We start from the raw sequence: 19,129 nt of genomic DNA on the forward strand, positions 1-19,129 counted from the left end.
CCACCAAGTTGAACCCAAGGGTGTGGCTGAAGATGTACCTGGTCTTCTAAGATGTTTGCTGTCCAACTGCTGGTGTTGAGCCTCCACCCCTCCTAGTTCCTTAATCATATAGATAAGTCTATTTACATCTTCCACTAATACCAACTTTTACAGTGGCACGGGGTAAAGCCCTAAAAAGTATTTGTTACTGCAATGTACCATATAGTGGTAATTATTATTATAAGAAAGTAACTTGTAAACTGCCACGTGCTATACAAATGTCCATTATCATTATTATGATGATGATTATATAATGATCATATTGGTTTTTCTCCAACCCAAGGAGTGTTCATTCAGTCCCATCTTTTCTTCTTCAATTTCAGTAGCTTCCCTATCCAAAGCCAAACAAATTTTAGTGTTCTTAATACCCTCAGTATGGTAGCTTGTTAATGTCTCTTAAAAGCTCAAATAATTTATGCTTACTTTTTTAACTTTCTTCTTATAACACAGCTTCCCCTCCCTTCCCTCCCTGTCCCCCAAAGCCAGAAACTCTAGTGGGCTAGAGACATCTCCAACTGGCAGAGCTTTTAGAAATAGAGTTAGGTGACGGGGTGTGGTGGCTCATGCCTGTAATCCCAGCACTGTTGGGGGCCAAACCGGGGCAGGGGGGCGGGTGGATCACCTGAGGTCAGGAGTTCAAGGCTAGCCTGGCCAACATCGTGAAACCCTGTCTCTACTAAAAATATAAAAATTAGCCGGGTGTGGTGGTGTGTACCTGTAGTTCCAGCTACTCATGAGGCTGAGGCAGGAGAATCGCTTGAACCCAGGAAGCGGAGGTTGCAGTGAGCTGAGATCGCACCGCTGCACTCCAGCCTAGGCGACAGAATGAGACTTCGTCTCAAAAAGAAAAAAATAGAAATAGAGTTAGCCTCACAGAGTCACAGAAGTGGAAGGACATGGAAGTGAACAGATGACAGTACTCAGACCCACAGTGATCACAGAGGTCACTTCCCCAGGATCACAGTGGGGCAGCTGCAGTCATGAGTGAAAGTCAGCACTTCCAGCACCCGGCCTAGTGCTCTTTGCACTGAGCAGGGCCCTCTGATTTGATTTTCCTTTGCCTCCAATGTCAGAATCCCAGGCTTCTGAGATTTTATTCTTGTTCATAGTTTCCCCAGTATGGTTCCACATAGGGGGTTGATCATAATCCTGAAAGACCCATCCCAAATATTGAAGTCCTGAAAGATCAAAATCCCAAAAACATAATTCTGGAAAAAATAAGAAGAAATTATCTTTAAAACATTTATTTACATTTTTAAGGGAGATTTATTTGAGAACCATATAAAAACTGACAGAGCACTTCAGAGGCCGATTTACAAAATAAAATTGGCAATAATAACATATATATCTTTGCAAACATAAGCACTCAGCTATTCTAACAATAGTCACATGATTATAACAATTACAAGCAGATGAACTGTATTCATAAGGCAATATGCCAAAAACAAAGTGTATAAACATGTATCACGATGGTTGGTAGTTGTGTGTACCTAGCTTTATAATTGCAGTCATCTGAAATACTGTGATGGACAACCTGTCTTTTGACAAGATCAATCAAAAACCTCTATAGGTCACCACTGCATACGCAGTGGCCCAAAAAGGCAAGATCTCAAGAAATTTTGTCTTTCACAAATGCAGATACACAAAAAGGAAATCTCTTCATTTATTGAGGAAGTTTCAATGTTTTTATATTGAGAACCACAGCAGACAATGGTGTTACTCTCTGAGGCCAAAAGCCTCAGGACCCAGATGGCCGCTGCTGTTAAGTACTGGAGTGCAAAGGCTGGTGAGCCTGGAGTTCTGATGTCCAAGGCAGCAGAAGAAAAGTCTGTCCCAGCTCTCAGAGAGAGACCAGTTGGCCTTCTATATTTGTTATCTCCAGATTGTTGGCCAATTGAATGGTGTCCACCAATATCAAGGGCAGATCTTCCTCACTGAGTCTACTCAGTCCTCTGGAAACATCCTCACACACACCCAAAATAATGCTTTACCAGGGTTTCAGGCATTCCTTAATCAGTCAAGTTGACATCTCAAATTAAGTCAATAAATCCATCCCTGTCAACTTGGCACTATATGTGTCTCCTTAAACCATACTTAATTTCCAAATAAAGACCACAACAAGGTAACAGTTTCACCTAACATGATGCAACTATCCTATGATTGTGATTTTTAGGATTTTAGATGTTAAGGATTTAGTCTTTAGAAATTTTGATCTTTCAGGATTTCAACCTTGGGGATGATGGCATTCAGGAATGTGTCTTTTGGGATCATAATCCAAACTCTCTATAAGTGTGTTTCCCAGTGGCCGTTCTTGGGACACTCTCGTGGATAGAAGTCACCTGGGAATCTGCCAGGCCTTAAGAACAGGGGCTAGTGAGAAACCAAGGATGCACACAGTATGAATGAATAATCCTAAAATGCCTCTCTTGAGGTTGTTGGAAATGTCATAGTCTAGCCATGGAATCCTGAAAATTTGCCTGCTTTGAGTTATGTCTAGAGTGGACAGTCTCAACTGCAGTGATATTCTCAGAGCCACATGGAGGTCTTTTTGAAAATACTGATGCCAGGGCCTCACTCTGAACTGCTTGAATCCAAATCTCTGGGGGAGAAACCCTGGCAATGGTAGGGTTGAAAAACTCCCAGGTGATTCTAGGGTGCAGCCAGGGCTGAGAATTGGAGCTTCAGAATCTAGAGATCATATTAAGTTCTCTACAGAGATCTGGTGTCTTTGATTTGTTAATTTCAAAGTCTGCAAATCCACTGCTATTCATTCTTGGGAATGACCTCCTTTTCTTAAGCTCAAATAAACCCACAGTCTGCTCCAATGGAAGAGTTTCACCTGCTCAGCCTGCCAGGTCCACCCTCAGCATCCATCCCTTAGACAGATGCCTTTTGTCTCCTGGTGAAGCCCATCATTCTTATGCTGGCTTCCCCCCAGCCCCAAATACCCCATCTCTAAATGAACCCCAAATGTGCCTCCTTGGTTTCTACACTAAAAGAGTCCTCACTAGACAACTGAATATGGTAGATGTTCATCAGATGAGGACATGAGACAAATACACCTCACATCTACTGAATCCTTAATTTGCCCCAATTTCCATTGAATTGTTTATTCATTCATTCATTACGTATTTAAGGAACACCTTTTGTAACCAGATTCAGCCTCTTCCCTTCTGAATATCTTCAATAATCCCACATGAGGACCAATATCTTTGCAACCATCAGACAAGTCACCACGCAACTTCTGGTACTGTCTAACATCCAGCTAAGGATTATGCCTGATGAACACATCTGCAAAGCAGCAGCTTTCCATGCCTGCTAACTTGCTACCCTCTCTCCTTTCCTGGTGTCTCTCTCTTCAGAGAGAGAACACTGATGATTTCTCACTGCTTGTTTATGCTTTGACAGAAAGCCCTCGTGATACCTAGAAAGCCTAGATACTAGCAAGTGAACTGGTTCTTCCTAAACAAGATATCCTGGAAGGCCTTATTCACAAATTTAAGTGTGTCAATATTGATCTGAGAAAGAAGGCAGGTATGCTGCCCCAGTACATTCCATACAGAAGTGTGCTGGTCATTTTAGAGCCTGACATTCTCACCTGTTCTGATTCATGAGTCACTTCCCAATAGACAGTGGTTAACTCCCTAACTTCCCATTTCTTCAGATATAAAGTATGAATGCAAACTCAACTTTAAGCAACAGAATCTGCCAATGGATTCTAGTGTACAAACTTTATAGCCAGACTCCCTGGTGCACCTGTCCTTCTCCTGGGAAACCTCTAGAACTGCCCCAGGCACAGGCCTGAAGAAATGTGAAATAAGTGGTGTGTGGACTGCCACTTTCCCCCTTGGCAAGCTTTGGCAAGACATCTCTTTTGTCTTTCCCTGTCAACCTGGATGAGGCTTCAGTCTTCTCAACACGAGATCCAGGCGGTCACTATCCTTTGGAGCTGGTACAAAAGGGGCAAAATCTATTGTCCAACAGAAGCAGTGGAAGAAAGTATCTTTAGAACTGCACACACCTAGGTTTGGAATTCAACCCTATGACTCACCCAACCTCAGTTTCCTTATTTTTAGACTGAGATACTACTACCTACTTACCATGGTGTGGTCATGAGAATTAAATGAGTTAATGTCTGTAAAGTATCTAGTATCTTCCTAGCACAATAAACACAGGTTCCTTTCTCTTTTCTCTCACTGTGGGACATTTCCTTGAAGATGTGATGAACATTTTGTTAGGTAATTTTAGGGTTGGGGATAGGTAAGATCCGTTAGAGTGGGGGAAATAGTATGTATAGATAAAAATGGAAGGATTTTTAGAGTTTACAGAGGAAGAGCCCACAGAATCTGGAAATTCTAGCTATAGAGGGAGGCACCAAAGGTAAGAATACAGTGTGGCGGGGCTGTGTTTTTGAAAGATAAGAAATGGTAATGAGGGATGATTACCAAGACATGAAAGTGCATGACAAGTTTTGAAGAAACTAGCAAAGCAGCATACGTGGTTGAGCCTAAGTTGCTGGTAAATTAGCTGCAAATTAAATAAAATTTTAAACAAGGTCCTTATACCTTCTGTAACTATTTGATCCTTTGTTTTTTCTAAGGAATCACAAGGGCCCATAGTACAGAGTGGCTATAAAGCAATGACATTAATTGCCAGAAGATACACTTGAGGAAAATCAGTTTTAATATTTCTGAACATATCCAATCCGTGGTTAGAAATAAGGAGAATGCACATTTTACTCATTGTTACCAAACCCATCACAAGTGGCTAGAGTAGTAAAAGGAGAAAGGCCTGGAACTGGGAAGGCAATTCCTCCTAACTAGCCACGTAGCATCCATGAGACTTAGTCTTTTCTTCTGTAAAAGGAAGGGGGTGTTTGACGTGGATCAATGGTGTAGCAGAATGTTTTTGGTTCTAAGTAACAGAAAAGCTGGTTCACATTGGCTTAAGTAATAAAGGGAAATTACTAGCTCATGCAATTGAAAAGCCCACAGAGATTTGAAAAACTTCAGGGCTAGCTCAAACAACTTGACCAGGGACCAACATCCCCTTCACCATTTCCTGGCTCTGCTATCTCAGTGTTTCTTCATCTTAGGGAGACTTTGGCAGATCTCTGTGGTTGCAAAATGGCTTCCAGCTGTTGTGTGAGGCTACATGCCCTCATTCATTAAAAAAAAAAAAAATCTTTTTGCCAATGTTATCAGCAGAAGTCCTGACGTTTACTCTAACCACACTCTCTTAGGTCACATGTCCATCCCTGAACCAATCACTGGGTCAGGGGATAGTATGTGATGATTGATCCAGCCCAGGTCATGTGGTGCTAGGTTCATTCCCATTGCTGAAGGTGGATTCTCCATAACTGCATGGATTCCCACATGAAATTAGAACAGTTGGGAAGTGAGAAGCAGAGAAGGAAAGGTGCAGAGTCAAGCAACCCATTTTCTTTTTTTAAATTTTTATTTTAAGTTCAAGGGTACATGTGCAGGTTTGTTACATAGGTAAACTCGTGTCATGGGGGTTTGTTGTACAGATTATTTCATCACCCAGGTATTTAAGCCCAGTACCCATTAGTTATTTTTCCTGATCCTCTCCCTCCTTCCACCCTCTACCCTCAAATAGGCCTCAGTGTGTGTTGTTTCCCTATATGTGTTCTCATCATTTGACTCTCACTTATAAGTGAGAACACGCAATATTTGGTTTTCTGTTGCTGCATTAGCTGCTAAGGATATGGCCTCCAGCTCCATTGAAGCCCCTGCAAAGTAAATGATCTTGTTCTTTTTTATGGCTGCATAGTACTCCACAATGTATATGTACCACATTTTCTTCATCCAGTCTACCATTGATGGGCATTTAGGTTAATTCCATGTCTTTGCTATTGTGAATAGTGCTGCAGTGAACATACACACATGCGTCTTTATGACAGAATGATTTATATTCCTTTGGGTATATTACCCAGTAATGGGATTGCTGAATGGAATGGTATTTCTGTCTTTAGGTCTTTGAAGAATCACCACACTGTCTTCCACAATGGCTGAACTAATTTACACTCTCACCAACCGTGTAAAGTGTTCCCTTTCTCCACAACCTTACCAGCATCTGTCATTTTTGGACGTTTTCATATTAGCCATTCTGACTGGTATGAGACAGTATCTCATTGTGGTTTGATTTGAGTTTCTCTAATGATCAGTGACGCTGAGCTTTTTTCATATAATTGTTGGCCACATGTATGTCTTCTTTTGAAAAGTGTCTGTTCATGTCCTGTCCTTTGCCCAGTTTTTAATGGGGTGATTTTTTTTCTTGCAACTTTGTTTAAGTTCTTTATAGATGCTAGATATTAGATCTTTGTCGATGCACTGTTTGCAAAAAATTTCTCCCATTCTGTAGGTTATCTGTTTACTCTGTTGATAATTTCTTTTGCTGTGCAGAAGCTCTGTAGTTTAATTAGGTTCCATTTGTCAATTTTTGCTTTTGTTGCAATTGCTTTTGGCATTTTTGTCATGAAATCTTTGTCTGTGTCTATGTCCTGAATGGTATTGCCTAGGTTGTCTTCCAGGCTTTTACAGTTTTGGGTTTTACATTTAAGTCCTTAATCCACTTTGAGTTAATTTTTGTATATGGTTAAGGAAAAAGTCCAGTTTCAATCTTTTGTATATGAGTATCCAGTTATCCCAGCACCATTTGTTGAATAGGAAACATTTTCCCATTGCTTGTTTTCATCAGGTTTGTCACAGATCAGACAGTTGTAGGTGTGCAGTCTTATTTCTGGGTTCTCTATTCTGTTCCATTGGTCTGTGTGTCTGTTTATGTACCAGTACCATGCCATTTTGGTAACCGTAGCCCTGTAGTATAGTTTGAAGTCATAAGCAACCAATTTTCATGGTCAAAGGGATTTAAACCTTTTTTGGGGTGAACAGAGTTCCAATATATAAATATGTGCAAATGCTTTCCTAGCTGATATAGAAATAGGGGTTTACAGCCATGTTTTCTGTCCCTTTTAAATGACCTGCTTAGAAACCTAGTGCTCTAGAGGACAGAGATTAGGCTCTCTTTGGGTCCCTCCAGCTCTATTGTTTGCTGGTGCTTGATAAGCAAATATCTACTAGGACAACATGTGTTCATGTCTACTGTCTCCAGGCACTTCGGCAGGCCTTGTGCTATTTATCCTGTGTACAGCTTTGTGAACTAAGTAGAAGATTAATTTTATTAAGAATATCCTTCTTAATGTAAAGACTTATCAGTATCCAAGCATCATTTGTCAAGGTTGCAAATATTTACCTAAGTTTCTGGTAAAGACCAGAGCAATAAAGCCACAGACCAGCACAAATAGCTAACAAAGCTGACCAACATACAGCACTAGGGAGAAATTATGCGAAAGGAGGGGGAAAAAGGAAGGCTTTCTTCAAATAAACAGTGCTCAGAAGTTTGGTTTCCTGAAAGTCCCAGGGAATTAATTAAATTCCCTGTATTTAATTTGAAAGTTGTATTTACTTTGAAGATTAGGTGGAAAGTATTTTAAACTTTTTTGAAAAAATTGAAAGTTCCCTTAATAAGAACTTTGGCATAAAATCTGAAATACTTTCAAAAATTATTATTTTAAATTATGGTAAAATACACATAACGTAAAACTTACCATCTTAACTATTTTTAAGTGACACTTTCAATGGCACTAAGTATGTTTACATTGCTGTGCAACCAATACCACAGTTCATCTCTAGAACTCTTTTCACCTCACAGAACTGAAACTTTATGCCGTTAAACAGTAACATTCCTCCTTCTCTCCAGCCCCTGATTACCATCATCCTACTTTCTGTCTCTTGAATTTGATCTAGATATCTTATATAAGTAGAGTCATACAGATTTTGTCTATTTTCTGAATGGGTTATTTCACTTACCATAATGTCCTCAAGGTTCATCCATGTTATAGCATGTGTCAGAATCTCCTTCTTTTTTGAGACAAAGTCTCACTCTGTCACCCAGGCTGAAGTGCAGTGGTGCAATCTAGGCTTGCTGCAACCTCCACCTTCCAGGTTCAAGCGATTCCCTGGCCTCAGCCACCTGAGTAGCTGAGATTACAGGTGCCTGCCACCACACCTGGCTATTTTTTTTTTTTTTTTTTGGTATTTTTAGTAGAGACAGGGTTTCACCATGTTGGTCAGACTGGTCTTGAACTCCTGACTTCAGGTGATCCACCTCTATCGGCCTCCCATAGTGCTGAGATTACAGACTTGAGCCACCGCGCCCAGCCCAGAATATCCTTCCTTTTTAAGGCTGAATGACAATTCATTGTTTGTGTATACCACATTGTACTTATCCATTCATACATTGATGGACGCTTGGCTTGCTTCCACCTTTAGCTATTGTGGATAATCTGCTACGAACACAGGTATACAAATATCTTTGAGATCTTGCTTTCAATTCTTTTGGGTATATGCATTCTTAGAAGTGGAACTGTAAGATCATATGGATGAAATACTTTTTATGGCACAGTTTTGTTTTGTAAAATTCTTAAATATATATTGCGAAGTAGCAAATACTCGCAGATTGATAATTTGGTGATTTCATTTTATAGCTTAACAATAGGTATAAAAGAGAAAGCAACCAGGCAAAACTTTTATAAGATCAAGTGGCTTCTTTCCTGTTCATGGAGATGTAAGCAAATAAGAGTTCAGTTGTGTTCTAGGCTTGCATTTGTGTAAGTCTTACAATCATAAAATCAAGTGTAAGGGATCCACAGTCTAACTCAGGTTTAACTTGATGCACGGGTCCAAGAAAACAACGCCGTGCTTCAGGAATGAAACAAAGAGGAGCTTCTTCAGCATTCAGGGAGAGACTGCTGGGCTACCCAGATGTAACCTATTTTTGCTTGTCTAGCCCACAGACTTCCTTTTCTGTCCAGATGGACATAACGACAATAGGAAACATGTCTCCATTTCTTCCTCAGTGGAGAAAATAAAAGCATCTCCTTGTGAATATGGTTTCATTGTTTGAAAGTTATTTGCATTAAAGCTTCCAAATTTAGTCAAATGTAATTTCTTAGAAACGATATTTCTTAAAGGGAGTTATGTGTTCCTTGAAACTTGCACCAGCTACTAAAACAATCATGCTTTCAAACCAATAAATGTGGTACTAAAATGTCTTCCAACTCTATCAACTTCACTGAAAAAAGAAAGCTAGCATTTTTTTTGGCACATAAAACAGCAGTAATTCAAGCACAAGCCTCATATTGTGTTCTGGGTTGTGACACACAATAATTGGTGTTGGAGTACTTGGAGAGAAACAGTTTGTATCTCCCTACAATGAAGAAAGGACACACTTTGGGTCAGGGCTGTTCGTCCCCGAAAAAGCTGGGAATGTTTCAGAGGTGGTAACGAAGACACTGTCTCGTTCACACACTCATTAATAGTATCACCTTTCATTAGTTGGGTAACAACAGATAATGAAAATTAATCAAACAAAACCCCTTTTGACAGAGTCTTCGATGGTGATGTCATAGACCATTGAATATGCAATGCTTTTTGCTCCAGAGACTTCTTTCTGGCCGTAAGTGCTGTACACTCCCAGGATGATTTGTGAATCAGGGACTAGGTTGGTTTTGCTGGAACAAAGACGTGGCTCACGCCTGTAATCCCAGCACTTTAGGAGGCCAAGGTAGGCGGATCACTTGCGATCAGGAGTTTGAGACCAGGCTGGCCAACATGGTGAAACCCTGTCTCTACTAAAAAAAAAAAAATACAAAAATTAGCTAGGTGTGGTGGTGCGTGCCTGTAATCCCAGCTACTTGAGGGGCTGAGGCAGTGAGAATCACTTGAACCCAGGAAGCGGAGGTTGCAGTGAACCGAGATCGTGCCACTGCACTCCAGCCTGGGTGACAGAGTGAGACTCGGTCTCAATAAAAAGGCTAAGAATGCTAAATATCTTGCAGAATGTCTTTCAGGAGACTGAAGTCACTGCTACCTTAGACTCTCTTACCTAAACATTTCTATGTTATCATCTTTGTAACCTACGCTTCCACCAAAGATACGAGATTCTAAAGAGGATAATGAGCGAGTAGTTCCTTCTCTACTCTGCCCTGTCTTTCTTTCTCTTTCTTCCCAGGGGCAACTCTTTCTCGCCTGTCATATGTTACCATCATCCTCTTGTGTACGCATGTGATATATGTATCACTGCCATCTATGGGGCCAAGACGGCTAAAGAACATTTGGGCTATGAGCATTCTTGTCTCTGGTTCTTTCCTCCTAGTACAGTTAGGGCCAACCTTTAGTGTGCATAAGAATCCCTACTTTAAATGCAGATTCCTGGACCACCCCCAGGGATTCTGATTTACTAGTTCTAGGATGAGACCCAGGAATCTGCATTTTAATAAGCACCACAGGCAATTCTGGATAGGTGGCCTCTTCACCTCACTTTGAGAGGCCATGTCTCTGAGTATGACAGCCTAGCATCTCTGCCCCAGCCTGGAGCTCAGTCTCATCAGGGATGGGTTAGTGCCCTTGGACAAGAGCAGCAGCTCCCAAATTTCCTCCAGTGTGTTTGAGAGCAGCTGCATGTTTCTGTAAACGCATTTTGCAGATCATTTTCTGGGGTTAATCATTACAAGGATCTGATTCAGACAGTAGGTTTCAATCACACTTTTTCATGGCTCAATATAATTAAGGGCGGAAGTTCCTGTGTTGGGTGTTCCACGGTGGCCATGAACCGTGACTGACAGATTGGACAGGCAGAAGTTCCAAACAAAACACCAGCTCCCACAGAGCTTTGTGAGCTGGGAAACTGGCCAATTCCTTTTCCTTGGCCTCAGTTTGCTCATGGGTAAGGGAGCTATGTCTTACCTCTCATAGGTGTTAGGAAGATAAATGACTAAAAAAGCTATTGGGTCAAATGACATGCCACCTTTGACATCCAATATGAGGATTTAGCAGAGGGCTCTGCCGCCACTGTGAAAACTCCTATCTTCTAAAAATCTTATCTGGAAGAGAAAGAAAGAATCCAGTGTAAAGCACATACTTTGAACCAGATGCCCCACTAGACTCCTCCTTAATCTTCACAACCCCTTGAGATACAGTAGTGGGTTACTTAAGTTCCACTAGGGTACAGGAAACAGAGATTTGCAAAGTTTACCCTAGGGCTTGGCCCACAGAAAAGAGACACAGGCAGGTAGATGAAAGGTCTAGAGCAGGGGTCTCCAATCCCCGGGCTGCGGACTGATATGGATCCATGGCCTGTTAGGAACTGGGCCACATGGCAGGAGTTGAGCAGCAGGTGAGTGACTGAAGCTGAGCTCCACCTCCCGCCAGATCAGTGATGGCATTAGATTATCATGGGATTGTGAACCCTATCATGAACTGCGCATGTGAGGGACCTAGGTTGCATGCTCCTTATGAGAATCTAATGCCAGATGATCTGTCACTGCCTCCCATCACCCCCAGACGGAACGGTCTAGTTGCAGGAAAACAAGCTCAGGGCTCCCAGTGATTCTACATCATGGTGAGTTGTATAATTATTTTATTATATGTTACAATGAAATAATAATAGAAATAAAGGGCACAATAAATGTAATGTGCTTGAAGCATCTGGAACCACCCCCCGCACCACCCAGTTCACTGAAAAATTGTCTTCCATGAAACCAGTCCCTGATGTCAAAAATGTTGGGGGCCACTGGTCTAAGGGAGAACCAAGATTTAGGGATCCCAACCCAAGCCCTTTCACTTTTAAAAAGTTACACACTGTAATTGCATAATGAAGTAACATGTGAACCAATTCCTCTCGTAAATTCATTACAAGATGGAGTTAAATTCCTCTTTGTCTCTCCTTCGGTAAATGTCCACATTCTTCTAGGAGGATTCACTGCTTTAGGTTTGCTGAATATTTTTAAAGACCTTGTGCTATGCACACACATACAGATATCTGTACCCCTGGAAAACCTACGGAGTGATTTTATGCATATGTACCCATGTTCTGTGTATGCGTTTTTAAAATAGAAATGGAACCACGTCATATACATCACTCTGCAACTTGCCTTTTGCACTGAACAATACCTCTGGAGGATTTGTTATTACCTGTACATGTCAGTCTACTTCACTTGATTTAACTGCTGCTGAAGCTTCCAAGCTTTGGGTATCCCCAGCCTATTCAGCCATTCTCTTATTGGTGGACATTATGATTGTTCCCAATTTTTGCTAAAACAAATGTAGTGAACACCCCATACACGCCTCTTTGTGCACACATGTGTCTTTCTAAAGTAGATTCCATGAAGTTGGATTGCTTCATGGTATGCAGGGTATGCCTAGTTTTATTTTTTAGTAGAAGTGTCTCCAAAATAGATACATGTATTTACACCAGTGGTGTCTGAGAGCATATTTCCCCTGTTTTCTTGGCCAATATTGATATATCATCAATTCAAAAAAATGTTGCCAATCTGCTGGCAAAAAAGAGTATGATCTTTCACTTAAATTTACATTTTCCTGATTACTGGTGAGGTTGGGCATTATTTTATATGTTTGTTGGCTATTTATGTTTCTTCTTTTGTAAAATCCCTTAATCTACTTTTTACCCATTTTCCTTAGTGTTGCATAGCTTTTTTTTCTTGCTAAATTTTTGGAGTTCTTTATGCATCCTGAATCCTAACCTTTTAGGATCTATTTTCTCCTGGGTTACTTGACATCTTAACATTATAGTGTATTTCTCTCTCTCTCTCTCTCTCTCTCTCTCTCTCTCTGTGTGTGTTTTCAAACAGAATTTTCTAATTTTGATATGATCATATACTACTGAGCTTTTCTTTTATGAATTTTAATTTATGTTCTATCTATGAATGCCTCCTCTATCCCCAGGTCATAAACATATTTTTTCCTATTATGAAGCCATGTATTTTTCTGGCCAGGGCATAGCATGAATCTATGTACCTTCTATCAGGCTCAGGGCTGCTGCATGAGCAAGGATACTGACATTCTGCCTGGGGAGCAACCATTTATACTTTAACTTTCAACTGGATTCAGCTGCAGGGTGATCCTCAGGAATATGCTTCTTAGGTAGCCTAAGGGGACTGGCTTAGGCCGTAGCAAGAAGCTTTTGAGGGCCATCATCAAACAGAAACATTTAAACCACAAATCCAGAAAAGGTATGGAATGACTTTCTTCAGAGATAGCCAAAACCCAGATGGATTTATTATCTTAGGATATTTAGGGTAAGTCCACACTTGAGAAGGTTCAAATGATCTGCTACAAGTTACTTGGCCTTCCCACCGGCAGCACTGTCTAATGGAAATATAACTCAAGCTGCATTAGTATTTTAAGACTTCTAATAGCCACATTAAAAAATAAGTAAAAAGAAATAGGTAAAATAATTGTAATGATTTAACCCAATATATCCAAAATAGTATCACTTCAACATGTAATCAAGATTACATACTATTAACATATTGTACATTCATTTTTTTTGTATGAAGTCTTTGACATTTGATGTGTATTTCTGCTCAAAGCCCATATCAATTCAGAGAGCCACATTTCAAGTATTCAACAGCCCCATATGCCTAGTGGCTACTGTATTGGACAGAGCAGCCCTAAGGATTAAGACTGCAAAAGATCTATGATGTGCTGAAAGGCATCTTCTCTATTTATATTAAAGTGATTAAGCAACCACAGTCTGAATTTTTAAGTACCTCCTTCACCCTCCCCCCATCCTTTGTTCTCCTAACACAAGTGTATTATAACTTCAATTGATCCCACCTACTGATGTAGACTAATCTTCCTAAAGCAGTTTTGTTTGGATTCTTTCCTGGAGAGGATGTTGCTGCCAAAGAAGACTTTTAGGAGGAGGTGAAGTTAAGCGGAAACTTGGAAGGTGGGCAGGAATTAGCCAGAGGTCAGAGGGAACTGTGTGATTGAGGATGTGGCTGCGGTGTATAGGCTGAGAGTCAAGCAGACCTCAGATCCTACAGAGACGTATAGGTCCTGCTGAGAACTTGAACTGGATTCTGAAGATAATGGAGTCATCAAACATATGCAGTAGAGAGTATGGGAGAGAGGCAGGATTTGAGGCAAGGAAATTGGTTTGAAGGAAAGTGCAAGGTCCAGGTTAAAAATAAATGAGGGCCTAAGCTAAGGCAATGCATTCATTCATTCATTCATTCATTCACTCTACAAATACTTATTGTCTACTGTGTGAGAGTTGATGTCTAAGGTGCTGGAGGTTAAGTAGGAAAAAAAGCATGCAAAACCCTCTGCCCTCACAGAACTTCAACATCCTGTGGGGAAAGGAAGTAGATGGTGATGAACAACGGTGATCCTCAAGTTTCAGGTCTTGCTTGGTGAATGATGGGACCATTTTCTGAAATAGACATTACAAGAGGCAGAACAGGCTTTGGGAGAAATAATGGGTTCAACTTCATCTGTTTGACAGAGGTTTGGATGTTTGGCAGATATTCAAGTGGAGCTACCCAGCAAGCTGCTGGATATGCATATTTGGATAATTCTGGAATAGATGTGGAAGCCATGGCATATCAATTGTATAAAATCCCTGGGAGTGAATGAGATAACCCTAGGAGGATGTATGGAAGCAAGAGTCACAACTCAAATGATTACAGGGCTCAGGTGAGTTATGAATGTATGTGAATTGGGTCATATGTGAAATAGAGTGTTGTTTTTGTGACTAAACAGAGAGTATATTCTGTCTAAGGCAGCAAGATTTGGCTGGTGGACCACCAGTTTGTAATTCCTACACTTTTGGAACTTCTTCCTATGCCTCTTGTCTCATTTTTCAAATAAATATTTTTATGGCAGGCAGCTAGCTGTTCACGAAAACCCATTTCCTCTTCTGAGATACTCATTGCAGTTCCTAGCCTCCTTGCCATTACTAGTGGCCGTGACTGGGTTCTAGCCAACGGGATATGAGCTCAATTTTCAGCCAATGCCTTAAAGAAGAGGGTGGGCCCCTCCATACTCTCTCCTCTTCCTCTGGCTCTATATACATGATGATGAAGTCTAGAGGATTTTGGAGTCACGAGATGGAAGGAACCAGGAATAAGGCCACCTCCCAACCAGGACATCTTCTTTTGACTATTATCTGAGTGAAAAATAAATCTTTGTGATGTTTGAGCCATTATACAAGTTTGGCCCTGTTTGTTACTACAGCCTAGCCTAACTTAAGAAATCCACTGCTAAAACGCACTAATCCTGGCTGTGACATCTCTAAGGTCAGGGACCATGTCTGTCCAGTTCATTCATGGATCCTCAACACATAGCCCAGGACATAGCATGCAGTAGGTACTTAATACAATTTCTTGACAACACTAGCTGTGTTTTATTGAGCATGTTTTATGTGCCAGTCACTGCACTAGATCTTTTATATATTGTGCATTATTTCATTTCATGTAATGACAACTCTATAAAGCAGGTTCCAATATTATACTTTTTTCCTGGTAAGAAGATTGAGGGTTGGAAAGCTTATAGCTGGTATTTGAAATGAGGCAGGGTAACTCCAAAACACACACTCTGAAACACCAGTACATGACCACATGCATACTCATTTCAGCATTTTAACTCAAGTATTTTCTCCCACCAAGAACGCCCTCAACCCCTCCTCCCCAATTATTGAAGCCTGCCTTCTGCATCCTTCCTAGCACCCATACAATCATTCTACCCTTTAATTAGTCCAGCAGGAATTTCATATATATCATTACTACAACAGGGATTCCATGTATTTGTCTGCTTCTAGAAATAAGTTATCTTGAGGGTAGCACAATATCTTAGACATTATTCATCTGAGTGTTCCTTAAAACATACGGGAAGATGGAGAACCTGCCATGTGCCAGGCACCCTAGGCACTGAGGACTAAACTGTAAATAGGACAGAGACAATCTTTTCTTTTGAAAAGCTCTATTCTTGTGGGAGTAAACAGACATAAAAAACGCACCACAGCACAATGTAACCTCCACATTAATAGACGCAGAAGAAGAGCGGGGAACCAGTTCTTTCTGGAGGAGGAAAGAAAGGACTCCCAGAGCAGGTGACATTTACCTGAGCTTCTGAAGAGTGAGTAGAAGTTCTCCAGTTGTTTAAGAGGAATCTTAATTAGTGGGAAAAGCATGTACAAAAGTGTGGATACATCAAGATGCAGGAGTTCTTCTGGATGGATGAGGTATTGGCTTGCTAAAATGTAGGATTCCTTCATTGATTCATTAATTTATTCAACAGATACTGAGTAAACCTAGAATGTGTCAGGGATTGCACTAAATGTAAAGGATTCAAAAGTGAGCAAAACAGACATGATCCCTACCCTTGTGGAGCTTAGAATCCAGCAGGGATGGCAGCTGACTACAAAGCTCTAGCAATCCCGTGTGAGAGGAAAGGAAGAAGGGATAGCCCACATGTAAGTGAGAAGCTGGAGAAGTGGGCTGGTCCAGATTGCAAGAGACCTTTGACACCATTCTAGGGAGAAGGAAATCTCTCGTCAATCTATCACCAAGTCCTGCCTCTCCTGCCTCCTTGATAGCTCTCAATTGTGTCCAGTCTTCTCACCGCCACTATTCTCAGTATAGGTCATCATCTCTTCCTTGAATGAACAAGATAGTCTTCTAAAAGGCTTTCTTGCCTGTCATCCCCCACCCCCACCCATTGTCCTCAATGCAAACAGAGGGATCTTTAAAAAATCAAAATCTGTTCATGTTATGCCCTATGGTAGGCAGAATTCTAAGACAGCCCCGTAATCTCCATCTCCCTGGGGGCTACTTTGGTGATTATATTACAGTACACAGCAAAAGGGGTTTTTCAGATATAGTTAAGGTTACTAATCAGTCAACCTTAAGACAGAGAAATTATCCAGGTGGGTTTGACTAATCAAGCACTTTAGAAGCAGAGTTTTCTCTAGCTAGTGGCAGAAGAGGATGGTAGATTGATTAGAAGCAAAGGAGGACTGGATGGATTTGACATGTGGTTGCTGACTTTAAAGTTGCAGGGAGGGGGGTGGATATCCTACAGAAAGGATCTGAGAGAGTCCTGTAGGAGCTGAGAGTGACCCTGGAGGACAGCCAACAAGAGAATGGGGACCTCAGACCTACAACTGAGAGGAACCAGATCATGCAAACAACCTGAATGGATTTGGAAGTGGGTATTCCCCCAGAGCCTTCAGACAGGAACTTGAACCAGCCTATACCTTGCCTTTTGCCTCGGACATCCTGAGCAAAGTATGCAGCAGCCATGCCAAGTTGGACTTGTGATCTACAGAACAGTGAAGTAATAGATGGGTGTTGTTTTAAGTCACTCAGTTTGTGATAATTTGTTACATAACAATAGAAAACTAATATACCTCCGACCTTTCCAACCCCCCAATAAAACTACTGGGGATTTACCAGGCCCAGGCAGTTAATCGTTACACCAGTTCCATTAGGGAGGTATTTTTATTATCACCATTTCACAGACCAGGAAACTGAAGCTCAGAGAGATTAATACTTTTCCTAAGGTTATAGAGCTAGTAAGTGGTGCTGAAATTTTTACTTGGCTGTTCTGACTCCAGATTTGCACTCTATGGGTTCTCATTGTCTTTAAGATAAATCCAAATACATAAGCATGGAATTAAAGGCCCTTCCTGATCCCATTCCTGTTCAATTATCCAACTTCAGTTTTAGGCACTCCTCTCAAATTCCTGACAGCCCCCATAACTAACATGCTCTTGATTCCTGACTGCACTACAATCCCTTCTAGAATGCTGCTTGTCCCTCCCCTCCATCTGCTTTCCTTTTGGCAGACTCTAATGGTCCTTTGGGTCTTGTCTAACACACTTCTTCTGGGGAAAGCCTTCCTTGCCCCTCCAAGATGGGTTGGATGCCACTCCAGGCTCCTCCAGAACCTCATGCTCTCCCTTATCAGAGGACACAGGACATTGCGTTGGGAATGTTTACTTGGCTGTGCTCTCCCACTAGATTGTGAACTCCTTGCAAGCCAGAACTGGCGATTAGTTCATTGTCAAATCCCTGGCGTAGGACCTGGAGCAGAGAGGTACTCAATAAATATTTGCTGAGTGAATCATTGAATGAACAAAAGTGCTTTAGCCAAGAGGCAATGGGGAGCCATCTAAGGTCTTGAAGAAAGGGAGTGAGCTTATTATTACACCTGTGCTCACAAGGACAAGTTCAGGGCAAACCTTGCACTCAATGGACCATCCTCATCAGCAGTTAAGGATGAAACTAGTTCATTTGCATTGTGGCCTTGGGTTTCTTGTGCTGTAAAGCTTGGCTGTTATCTCTTCTGGACCACATCTGAATATTAGAAAATGCCAGAAGCCTTCACAGTTTCCCCTTATGGAGGTGGAAAGCATAAAAATAGCTTGTGACTTGGGTCTGGGCCCTGAACTCCCACTAGAATGAGGAGCCCCTCTCCCAAGAAGGCTGTGGGAAGCTGAGGTGAAGGTGACGTGGAGACCCACTTACGTGACACTACAGGGAACGGGCAGCCACCTCTGAAGGTCTGTCCCCCTCCAGCCCAGACCGTTCCATGCCTGCACTTGCTCCCGGAGCACATTGCCGAATCTTGTTCTCCTTAGATATGCAAATATTGCTTCCTGTCGAGAAGGACTGGGAGGCCTTCCGCTTTAGAGGCAGCGCTTATAGCGCTAGCTGGTCGTGGAATGCGATTACAGCGTCTCCATTGGAGACCGCTGAGTGCCTCGGTTTCCCTGTCTGTGCAAAGTGCACTCCCCAGACGCCGCTGCCTCGAGGGACCAGGAAATGCGTCTGGGGGCGCCAGGAAAGATGAGAAGATAAAGTCACGATGCGTCCAGCTAGCTATAAACACAAGCAGAGGAGCCAGTAGGCCAAAGGAGACGCACAGCTGATCCGTGCCGAGGCGCGGGCTCCACTCCCTGAAGTGGAGGGACCCTTGAATCTTTCCTTGCGTAGGCGCGCGGCAGAGCAGCAATTTGGCGAAAAGGGCCGAGACTCAGGATGCCTGCAATGCGAGCGAGGGGCGGACAGGGCGCACGGGGCGCGGCAAGGCTGCGAGGGGCGGGTCTGGGCCCTGAGCCTCCTGCACTTCCAGCCACAGCTCTGGGCCTTGGGGGCGGGAAGGGGTGGAGCCACGTGGGGAGGAGCAAAACCCGGAGG

The 19,129-nt window shown here is 42.0% G+C and overlaps 1 long non-coding RNA gene across 1 annotated transcript; it reads right to left on the minus strand.

Moving 5' to 3' along the window:
- Positions 1 to 1,285: 1,285 nt before the first annotated feature.
- Positions 1,286 to 19,081, minus strand: LOC129525505 (uncharacterized). Its single transcript, XR_008669857.2, has 3 exons — positions 18,458 to 19,081; positions 10,869 to 11,005; positions 1,286 to 9,754 (listed from the first exon to the last, which is right to left on the minus strand). It is a non-coding gene; the product is annotated as an uncharacterized lncRNA (long non-coding RNA).
- Positions 19,082 to 19,129: the final 48 nt, after the last annotated feature.

The sequence above is a fragment of the Gorilla gorilla genome, chromosome 9 (genome assembly GCF_029281585.2).
Source record: "Gorilla gorilla gorilla isolate KB3781 chromosome 9, NHGRI_mGorGor1-v2.1_pri, whole genome shotgun sequence".
Lineage (NCBI taxonomy): Eukaryota > Metazoa > Chordata > Mammalia > Primates > Hominidae > Gorilla > Gorilla gorilla.